Raw genomic sequence first — 11880 nt, 5'->3', positions numbered from 1 at the left:
CCAAACTCTCAGGGGCAAAGGAGAGATCCCGTGACTGTGCTGCTTGTTTTGGCCATGGGGTCGACCCCACACAGCACCTTTGCAGAGCTGTCCAGAGCTGTCACTTGTAGCTGTGAAACCTGTTCTGGTGTCAACAAAATGCAGCTTGTTGTAGCTTAATAGGACAAACTGCCCCAAAGGGACAATAATCAGCATCTCTCAATCAGTTTAGCTACTGAAATAAGGCCCTGAGCAGGGAAAATTGCTGAGTTTCTGAGCATGGCCACAGGGAGGAGCAGGAATGTGCCGCAGCTTGGGAAGAGAGCGGAGCTGCTCTCAGGGAGGAGCAACCAGGCTCAGAAACTTGGGGACCAGTTTGAGTGCTGACCCCAACAGGAACAGAAAAAGGTCTGTCAGTCCCAGCACTGTGATAAAACTGGTCATAGGGTGTCCTGAAAAAACTGCAGCACCACCCTCGGGAAAGTAGAAGGATGCAGAGCTGCTGAGAATCTGCAACGTGAAAAGTCGCAGGAACCTGCAGAAATTGTTCCTTAAGGGTCCCAGCTCAAGTTTGTCATTCTGTCCATCTTAGTAGGAAATGCCCTGTATTTCATGCACTTGAGGTAGGAGACCAGTAAACCAATTAAAAAGCAAAGAGCTGAGAGTACTTTGCCTTTTCCAAATTACATAGGAATGACCAGGGAGATGCACAACTTAAACTTGTGTTTTGCTCAGGTTTGGGCTTCATCTCCTGCCAGGAGAGGGAAATACAGTCTCCATCCTCCCCTTGTTTGTCTCCAATAAGGCTTTGGCTGTGTCTGGGGGGCCAGCAGGAAAGGAGCCTCCACCCAGAGACAGCACAGGGTCACCATAAGGTTCAGGCACTACCCAGTTGCCCATTGGTACTAGGCTGCCAGTCAGAGGCCCCTTGGTGATGCTGTATCACTGCCACAGTCCCAGAATTCATCCCCCAACACAGTGATTATCTTTTTCAGCATAAATTTGGGGTTCTGGGCACCACCCACATCTCTTGAGCCTCCCACATGACCTCTGTCACACCTGGACACTTGCAGAGGTGCCCTGGGCATCCCACAGGTCCCGGGTGCCACTGGATCCCTGCAGGTGGGGAGCCAAACGCTGCCCATGCCCGGGAATGTGCCAGCAGCCGCCTGGGAAGCAGAGGCTGCAGGAGAGCCCAGCGAACACCAGATGCCACTGTTCCCTCAGCCGTGCTGGGGGAAACCTGCCTACAATGCAGGGAAATTTTCCCAACATTTCCTGCATGCAGCGAGTCTCTCCAGCCTGCAAGAACTGGCTTTCTCTTCAAGGTTGGGGTTTAGACATTCAGTGATTACTCTGGTGCTTTCCAGGAGACAGAGGTGAGCCCGTGTCCCTTCCAAAGGTCTGCAGGTCTCCTGCTTAGAAGTGCCACTTGGCCCGAGGCTGGCTGCTGCAGGAATTAGCATGTTCACTAAGAACATTTGTTTTTCTAAGTAGAGGGTGACTTTGACATCCCTTCCTGGAAAAATACCAAAGATTCTTTAAAATGAGTGATGTGAGAGGGTTAAAAGTACAGCTGGGTTCACTTGGTTTTCATATACCATTTTTTCTCTCAACTTGACATTGTATTTAAACATTTCATTGGGAAAGAAAGAAAGAAGAAAGGGGCATTTTTTCCATCCATAAGCCATAGATGTGCTCCACTCAGGTTTCCTTTCAGAGAATCACAGGATGCTTAAGGTTGGAAGGGACCTTATAGCTCATCATATTCCACCCCCTGCCATGGGCAGGGACACCTTCCTCTAGCCCAGGGTGCTCCAAGCCCTGTCCAGCCTGGCCTGGGACACTCCCAGGGATGGGGCAGCCACAGCTTCTCTGGGAAACCTGTGCCAGGGCCTGCCCACCCTCACAGGGAAGAATTTATTATTATCTGGCCCTGTTTCAGTTGTCCTTAAGCCACAGTAGAAGCAGACACAATGAGCAGAGTTCATGTGATGCCTGAAACAGATAACCCCTGGTATGAATGAGGGGAGCTTATTTGCAGTGAGAAATCCTGATTTATACCAACTCATGGTCTAATCTTTGTCTTCCATCATCACCCATTGGGTTATATTGCTGTTGAGCAAATCTGGAAAGACACTTGTCAGCATATTGGCTAACAGTGCCTGAGCAAAGTTTTTCAGTCTTTTGGGTCATGGGGAGCAACACTGGAGAGTTCCCTTCCTCTAAATTAAAGCCAGAAATTACACACAGTGCAATCACCATCTGTAATAGAGACCAGCTAGAAAAAAATCAGTTTACAGGCTGTCTTGACTGTGCATGTGCACACGTGGTTTCTTCTTTGTATTCCACATTTTCCTAGGACATACATCATGAATTTGGCAGGATAAGGGGAAAAAAGGAAAAGAATCGTGGTGGAAATTGAGCTGTGAGCTGTAAGACAGGCAGAAGGTGGCAGTGCAGGAGTTTGGTAAAGGCTGGAGCAGCAGGGGAAGGAGATGGGATGCAGTGGCCTGGAAGGAGCCAGGCTTATCCATTTTACTTGTTATGGATGTAAATCACACCTTAAGTTCTGATAAATAATGAGAATGGACACGGGAAAGAAAATTGCCATCTTTTAAATTTCAGCTATAGGAAAAATTACCATTTCAAACCCCTCAGTTTCAATCATTTCTAATGTCAGAAATTCCAACACTTGCATACTCTTCCTGGAGGGAAAGCATGTACTTTTCTAATCTAATGAGGATCAGCAACGTTGAGTGACTTTCCACAAAATAGCCCTCCAAAAGCTTTCCTTTGAAGGCAAGAAGCCATTTTTGTGTGGGGAGTCCTTGTTAAGCAAGTTATGGATTATCAAAAACATTTCTTTGTCTTACAAATCACAGACCTCGTGGACACATCCATAGAGAAGCTCTCCTTGCACAAGGGACACCACGGAGAAATCCCCTTCAAAAAAGGCACTCAGAAAGGACCTGCACAGCCAAGAGCTTGTCTGGTTTGTCCGTGCTGTTTGGTCTAATGAAACATTCCACTTCTCCCCATAAGCCTTTTCCTTACTCTTACAGAGAACAGTCATTTTTCAAAGGGATTTTGTCTTGTACTGGGAAAGGGGACACCATGGAGAAGGTGGGCACCATTTGTAGGATCTCAGCGGCACTAAAATAAACAGATTTAGGAAGTCAAGCCAAGAGGCAAAGAGGTAGAGTCAATGGGTGGATGGAGCCACGTGGTCTAGAGGAAGGTGGTCCCTGTCCATGGCAAGGAAATGGACCTGGATGGTCTTCAAGGTCTCTTCCAACCCAAACCATTCCATGATGTCAAAGCAGAGACAGCAAGGCAGCAAACAGGCAGACAGGCCCAGCCCCTGCCCAAGGGCAGGAAAGAGTCCTTGGGGTGTGGAGAAGGTTGTGTGCACCGGGTGCAGCGCTGGTGCCAAACCCCACTGAGATGGTGTGTCATGTGGGCAGCACCAGCAGCACGGAATGTGCTCACACATGCCCAAATATCCACCGCTAAAATCCCTGCCCAATGGCAGCCACCAACGCATCAGAAGGAAGGGATTTAGGAAACCATGTGTTGCCCGAAGTTTATCCTTCCAAGAGTGGCAGCTTTGTATCTGTTAAGCTGCTGGGATTCTTTCCACTGGCTTGAACTGGGTTTGAGTCAGACTTTGGAGATGCAAACACCAGAGCAAGTCCAGACACCACTGGAGTCATAAACAAACCTTCTGCCAGCTGCCCATCTACTCCTCTTCTGCACCAAAGTCTCAAAAATAACACCTATGGTTCCTGAGAGGATTTTTTACAAGTGATGAGAGGGTCTACCTGCACTTGTCTGAAGGAAAAAAATAAATCCCAAACCATTTCTCATGGCAAAGGGATCACAGGGAAAATTCGGGTTGGAGGAAACCACACAAGGCCCCCTCAGCCAACCTTCTTTCTTTGAATCTTCCTTCTCCTTCTGAAAATGGCATGAACAACTTGTATGTGAAACATTGCTGGCATACACAGTGTTTCATTCAACCAGAGTAGTGCTGGTTGGTACAAAAGAAATACATTTATTTTTTGTTTTAATTAAAAGAAAGTGAAGCAGAAGTTTTGTGAAACTCATCTGGAGGGCAGGTTAGGAATTAATTAATCCCTCCATGAGATATTCCTAACTCAAGTGACCAGTGTTAGCTTTGAACTCTCACTTCCATTCTCCCTCAGGTGAAGGAACTGCAGAGAGGAGTGCTGGGAGTTTGGAGCCTTTCACCCACCTGGGCCATGCCCTGTGGGGTGTTTGGTTAGCAGGGACCCCCTGGCACCTGTGGGGGTGGCAGCTCTGCATGAGCCAGCTGGGGATGGAGGGGAAGGAAGGGAAGGGAATGGTGTTATCCTGGTGACAGGCACTTGGCCTGGGATTTGGAAATCCATTCCCAGACCTGCCCCATCTCCCCCTGCCCTTCAGGTCAGCCAAGAGCAGGATGGGGAGGTCAGACCTACTGGAGCTGGTGGCAAAATTATCGAGGTCTGGATCTTTCTGCATCTGTCTTCAAGCAAAATTTTGTATCTTTAAAATGTTCACAATGCTATTAACCAAAAGACTCTGCTATAACAATTTCAAGATGTTTGCCTTCAGTTTTGACTTTTTTTTTTAATAATGCTCTCCAGCTTTTTAGCAGAAGCCAAATAAAGCATTGTTTCTATCCAGAAAATAAAGTTTCAAATTTAGATCACAGCAGTGCTAAACCAGTTGGGTTCTCTCTAAATTCAGGGGAATACCTATTCCCCAAATAGTTTCAATTCTGATAAATCAGCTTTTCCAGGCAGAAAATCAGTTAGTTTTGTTTCAAGTCCTAGTAATTAACTCTTTCTGTGATCTGGGGATGCACTAACACAGTGTGCTGCCTGGCCAGCAGTAGCATCCCAATTACTTTTCAAGTGAAATACACATTTCAAAACAAAAGGCAAGGGCATCTTTTAATCATTTTGACTGTGTTTAAATGAGATCACCAAGAGAGAGTATAGCTGTGCAAAGGCATGTGCAGGCATGCCTTGGAATTTGGCTTGCCTGCAGTTTATCTGTCCCAATTAAAGGCAGATGCAGCCTTTTACTTCCACGGCCGTTTATGAACTGGCAGATCTGCTAACAGGGAGACAGCAACTGGTCCTGAACTAATCAGACACATTTGCACAGTGGTGTTTGGCTTCAACTTGCCCAACTGCATGAATATTTTCTGTTTTCCTTCCTACTCCTTGGACAAGATGCAGCACAGAAATTACCCAAGGCCGGGTAATCACGTAGTTTGCAGTTTATGTCACTTCTCCAAAGTCTGTGGCAAAAGAGGGAAATTGGAGGATGCACAGAGTGGCTTATGCTCCAATTTTGCTTTGCAGACAAGAAGGAGCCTCCCTGGAGGATATGCAAATGTGCTGGGAATGCTGGTGGAGGGTTCCGAAAGCCCAACAGGTGCTTAAATACCCAGGGGATCTCACTGGACCCGAAACCCCCATTCCCATGCTGAGGTACTTTGTGATACCTGCCCATGAGCATATGGTGAAGCTGCAGCCAGGTCTTCCCAGTGACAATTGTACAGCTGGTTTGCTCATTTTTCAACTCATCACCTTCTTTCAGATTCTTCCCTTACTTTTTATTGTTCTTATTTCACGTTACGTTTGTCTTTCTGTGTTCCCCCCCTTTGAGCCTCACCTCTCCCACCTCCCTCTTTCCTAGTTTATATCATTGCAAACCTGCAGGTTTGAAGAGCTCATGAGGTGGTAGGGGCTGGCTGGGAACAGGACTACATAAACTCACTGATTACCAGGTTTTTCCTATATTTAGTGCAAGATGGAACCCTGAAACCACGTGAGCTGACAGACAGCAAACCTGCAGCTACTGTGAAATATGTGGCACAGACATAACCACTGACCTGCCACCGAATCTCCACCCATCTCACTGAGCAGAAAGCCTTGCTTAGAGACAGCAGAACTCTTGCCTTTTTAAATGATTCATGCAAATACAACCTTTGACTGCAGCGGAGAGAGCTTGAGGCTTAAATCTGGGAGGGCTGGTAACAACCATGTGGTTTCTAGGTAAAAATAAACACATTCTCAGCATTGAAGAAGCATCATCCAGAGGGGGTGAGTGGTCCACTCCACCCACCTTTTCATTCCTGTGTTTGCAGCTTCTTTTGGAGATGCTGTCCTCCATTTTTTCCATTTCTTTTACTTTGGAGACCAGTTGCACTTCAAGAAAGGGAAAACCAAAGATGAGCAAGCAGGAGAGGGATGGCCATGATCCTGATGTCCTGACCATTTCCACAGTGGGTTTTCCCTTGCTAAGCTACAACTCCTGAGAACTAGTCCTGCAGTGCAATCTCTTTCAAATATAGAAAAAGGGCAGAATACATCCATTTAATCTTTCCATCTTGCACAGAAAGGGGGTTTTACATGCCAGGAGCAGATAACTGTGGGTAAGGACGAGGTCAGCATGGATGTCTGTGACTAAGCTGTAAACACACCTGATTGAAGCAGTTTATCTCTTGCTCTAAGTGCACCAAACTCTATTTTTCACTCGGATTCCTTTCTCCAGCTCCTCCCTGGTTCAACAGGATGTCAGCCTGCACCCCCCAGGCCAGCAGAGCACCATCACTCATGGCAGGCACACCCTTGGGATGTTCCTGTAGCTCCAAAGGTTGGTGAGCAGCAGCAGGGTGAGAGGATATCCAAGCCTTCAAGTGACAGGGTTCCCAGGGTGCCATCCCATCCCATTCCTGCCTATCCTGCAGGGAAGATGAGTGTTGCTCAGGGCACAGCCCTCTCCCAATGGCATTGTCAAGCTCTCCTGGGCGAGACCAACTCTCTGGCTGATGCACAAGTGGAGGGGTTCATGCCCTGGGGTTCCTCACATAAATCACTGTGGCCCTACTGAGTCCAGGTGTCTCAGGACATGGCCCCAAACACTGTGTTTGGGCAGTTTCTTCCGTCTCCAGCTGTCTTGGAATGATTTGTGTCTTTTGGAGGTGCAGGAATGATTCCATCCCCAGGCAGGGCAGTGGCTCCCTGAGAGGCAGTGACCTGTTGCCTGGGTTGGTCCATGATATATGACAGTGAGGACTGAAGGGCATTTGCTCCCACTCTTTGCTATAAGTCTGCAGTAAACAAGGGGATGGGAGGAAATACACTTTCCTCACTATTAACTTTTCAGATTGAACTTACAGCACTCATTGCAGCTTTTTTTGAATGACTTTTCCACCCCTAGAAAAGGCAGAGGTGAGGTTTTCACAGGCTGCATGTGCTTTGTGCTTGCTTTGCACTGCACAGGTCGGCACCTTGCTCAGCTGGAGAACAGCAGTGGGTACAACCATTTCAGCTGAGGCTTTTGTTTAGTTTTAGTCTTCTTTCAGACCACATGTCTGCACTGAGAGGAAGGAAGGATTCCTTGCCAGGAAGAGGTGGACATTTAGGCAACATAGTTTGATGGGAGAGCTCAAAAAGGCCCCCATGACCCTACATTTGCCCACCCTGGAGCAGAGCAGCCTCTCCATAAAAGACTTTGGGAAGAGGAGGAGATGGCAGACAGCTGTCTCCTTCTACCCTTACAGGCACTAGCCCCTCTTGAGCTGACATTATTCTCTATGAAATAGCCTATAAAAGATTAAATTCAAGCTATCTGTTCCTATTTGTATTCCTCCTGTGTAGTCCTTTGAAGCATATTTTAATTCTCCCCATTCCCCAACCTCATTTCAGCTGGTGGTGCTGGAAGGTATTTAAAGTTACAGCCATAATCCCATGGGTCACCATGAAAGAAATTAGAAAAAAAAAAAAGGAGGAAGAAACTCAGAAAGAAAGCCTGGGTCTGTCTGATGCACAGCAAAGCTTATATTTCAATTACAGAGAGCGAAGGGCCAGACTCAACAGTCTGAGACAGGGAAAGGAAGAATTATGTTGGAAAACCAGACATTGAAGCCATAAAAGAGCGACTGGCTGTAAATGACTAATCCAGGTAGCACAGCAGGCAGGTGGTGACCACACTTCCAGTCTGGATTGAACGCCCTCATAGTGGGACACAGCGATTTACTGGGCTGTGCTGCTCCTGCAGGGCAGGAGTGACCCCCAGGCCCCCATGGAATGGCATTCCAAAAGCAGCACACCCAAAAAAGACCTGCTTGGCTTTCTCTCCTGCGTCTCACACAGAGCTGGTGCTCCCCAACACCATTCCCTCGCTCCTTCCTTCCTCCAGATGTGGGGATGGGGAATTGTGCCCTGCCCACTGATGCTTTGCCTCCTGCAGGGTTGGACTTGATGATCTCAGAGGTCTTTTCCAACCCAATCGATTCTGTGATTCGTGGCCGGTCTGACCTGTTGCTGCCAAACCCTGCAAGGGGAGGCAAAGGCAGCCCAAAACCAGGCACGGAGGGATGCAGGAGCTCTGATAAACCAACCTGTCGAAGCCCAGACCAACCAGGGCACGGCTCCCTTCACACATCCAGACTTTGGTGGGATTTTATGAATGAGACTGGGCAGGGATTTGCGTGTTGGAGGTGACACAGTGCAGCTGCCTCCCCAGGGGCGGCTGAGGGTGAGATAAACAGCCCAACTGGCTCCTCCAGGCCACTTCTCCCATTACCCAATATTTTCCTGCGGGCTCTGCTCTCCCTGGCTCATAAATCCGCTCACTGCTTGGCCCCTGAGCGGCGATGGGGGCAGCGAACGTGCGCCCAAGTGATGTGCCCTGTTCCCCAGCTAACAAGGGAGTGTTCAAAAGGCGCCCTGAGTGGGATGATGCCAAGCCAGAAACCTCGGGAGGATGTCGCAAGTCGGCCTTTGAAGGCTGGGTTTGTTTAGGGATGTCAGATTTCAGCTGGATTCACTGATCCCGGACGTGCCAATGAGAAATCCCAACTACCAGGCGAAACTGAGTAAGAGACCTTTAGCTGAGCAGCACATAAACATCCTGCCCTCTGCTTGGCAGGGGTGGAAGGAGAAACCGCTCTGCCCTGCGTGCTCTGAGTTAAATCAGAGCTCTCAGACTTCCCCACAGCCATCAGCGCCTCTGCCTTCCCCCTGCACCGAGCAATAACAAACCAGGGGGAGCACAAAGCCAGCAGAGGCTCAGGATTGACTGCGTGTGTGTTGAGGAGTGCAAAGGAGAATTACACCTGAGACTAGAGCTGAGCTATGTCAGATTCCACTGTGATCCTACAGAGATGTCAGTCAGGCTTATTGAAGTCACCAGGAGAGCTGTAAACAGACAGTGTTTCATCTTTATAAAGAACTAAAATAGTAAGAAATCCTGCTTGACATCAAGGACAACCAGAGAATGGGATATGGGCTTCTGAATTCCCAAACTGGGGGATCTGATCCTACCAAAAATAACGTTTCAAAAGGAGTTTAATTCTTTCTATTCCTGTCTGTCTCTGTCCAAGCTTTTCAAATAGAAGGTGAGGGGATGCTTTGTTTCTGGTTTGCTGCTCTCAGTCAGGTCGCATCACGAGTCCTGGAAGCTGCATCAAACAGCTTGGTGCTTTTAGGAGATGCAGCAGATGCAGTCAGGCTTTTATCTTCCAGAGCCTCCAATTGCTGGATTTGTATTTTATTTTAATGATCTCTCAACTGCTGGTGATTACATAGAGCAGGAGAACAGACCCATTTGGACAACTTTTGCTTGGACAAAGCCTATATTTAACCTCAATTCCTGTCTCCCTTTCCAGCAGTCCATTTTCCAGCCCGCACCTTATCATCCAAAAGTCTTCAAAGGAATCAGCATTAGAGCTGGAAATGATCCCTGCCACCCTGCCTGCCAGGAGTGAGACCAGCTCTTCTGATCACTGAGAGCCTCCTGTACCCACCAGTGCATCCCCAACCTGTAGGAGTGAGGGCAGAGCTCCTGCACCAGCTCTCCCTGTGAACGGTGCCAGCTGCTGGTGGCCTCTCCTGACAGTTTCATTTCACCCCACTGCTATCCAGCTGCAGCTGTATTCCACCAAGTTGCTCTTTGGAAGCTTGATGGCCTTATAAAGCATGATTTGGTTTTGTTTAAAGAAGCAAACCCAACTGCCTGCAGGGTACTTTGATACCAAACAGTACTTTAAGTACTGGAGCAGGGTGAGGCCATGAAATGATGTGCTGGTGAGTCACGACCCCCCTGTCTGCAGTGATGTGCTCTGTCAGACAGCACCCCTGATCTTCTAGCTCAGTGTCAAATATTTGCTGTCTGTCTGAGTATAAAGAACATTTCCCAGCAAAATCAAACACTCATCTTTACAGTGGTGCATCCTTTCTCTGCTGGCCATTCCCTCACACACACTCAGTGGCACAGAGGGGCCAGACATAAAGCCAAGGTGGAAAAGCAGTAATAAAAACTGCACACAAAGCAAAAGATGCCCCCAAATGCCATTAGCTTCCAGGAAACAGCAAGCTCTCAGAGCCCAAATCACCCTGGGTGAGAGCAAGCCCAGCTCCATTAAGTTCAGCAGACTCTGTTATGCTTCACTGAAGTAGGTCTTTTAGGGTTTATTTGAGGTTAACTGCCCAAATCCCTGGCTTGCAGACCTCTTTATGTCCAAGATAACAAATGCAAAGGCAAATGGGGGCTAAGAAAGAAGCTGTGCTAGTGTCTGGTTCCCTGCTCTGGCTCCCTGTGTTTGCTGACAGCACAACTATGCAAAGCATTTGGCTCCACACACATCGTGGCTGTCCTGCTTTTATCCCAGCAGTCCCAAATAAGGCCCATTCCTCCTCTGTTTGCTCATGGGGGCTTTGTCTAACAGCCAGGTGGGAATGCCCATAGAGAGGAAACAAGTCTTACTGGGACTTTTCCTTGGTCGTTGGCACAAAGAGTCAGTTCCAAACAGAGCCTGGTCCCCCCCCAGGCACAGATCTGGGCTTTGCCCACACCTGGGGGATGCTGCAGTGGGAACAGCCTGGCGTAAAATGCTGTGTCTCCATGGTCAGAGGGTGCTGTTTGCTGGTGCTCTGCCAAACTGAGGTGCTGCCTGGAGCTGGTGAACAGGGGTAGGACTCTGACACCCACCCCGACTGCCCCCCTTGGAGCAGCTGCCTGGGCACTGCCCTGCCCAGAAGGTGGGTGGGAGAACAAAGCAGGCCTTGAATAAAGGAGCATGTGTGTGAGCATGGCTGTGTCTGGGGAACACAACCCTGGCCCCTGCCTCATCTCTCAGTGGGGTTGAGAGTGCTCAGGGGGGCTGTTCTACCCAAGTCCCAAAGGCAGTGAGTTGTCTTTTGACATAAAATTGTGCTTTTTCTGTCTCACTTGAACCAGCGCCATGTGTAAAGTAAACCAGAAAAAGCCACCAAACTCCCCTCCCTTTGGCTTTGTCATCCTTCTCTTCCAGTAAGTATGGTGCTTCTAGCAGAAACAAAAGAACATTTAAAAATGGACACTTCTAGAAGAGTAATCTAAAGTATTAGCCCAGCAATGGGGAAAAGGCCTTACTCTTTTTCTTGGTATGTTTTTCCTAAAAGCACACCTTATGCTGCAAGAGATGAGAGCTGTTGGTGTCACAGAGTCACAGAATCGACTGGGTTGGAAAAGACCTCTGAGATCATCAAGTCCAACCCTTGGGCCAACTCCAGTCCCTTTACCAGATCATGGCACTCAGTGCCACAGCCAAGCTCAGCTGAAAAACCTCCAGGGATGGGGAATCCACCCCCTCTCTGGGCAGCCCATTCCAATGCCTGAGCACTCTCTCTGCAAACAAGTTTTTTCTGCTCTCCAACTTCAATTTCCCCTGGCAGAGCTTGAGCCCATCGTGCCCCCTTGTCCTATTGCTGAGTGCCTGGGAGAAGAGACCAACCCCCACCTGGCCAGAACTTCCCTTCAGGCAGTTCCAGACAGTGCTGAGGTCACCTCTGAGCCTCCTCTTCTCCAGGCTGAACACCCCCAGCTCCCTCGGCC

Source organism: Pithys albifrons, chromosome 8 (genome assembly GCF_047495875.1).
Source record: "Pithys albifrons albifrons isolate INPA30051 chromosome 8, PitAlb_v1, whole genome shotgun sequence".
In the NCBI taxonomy this organism is placed as follows: Eukaryota; Metazoa; Chordata; class Aves; order Passeriformes; family Thamnophilidae; genus Pithys; species Pithys albifrons.
Note: the sequence above shows the minus strand (reverse complement) of the source record.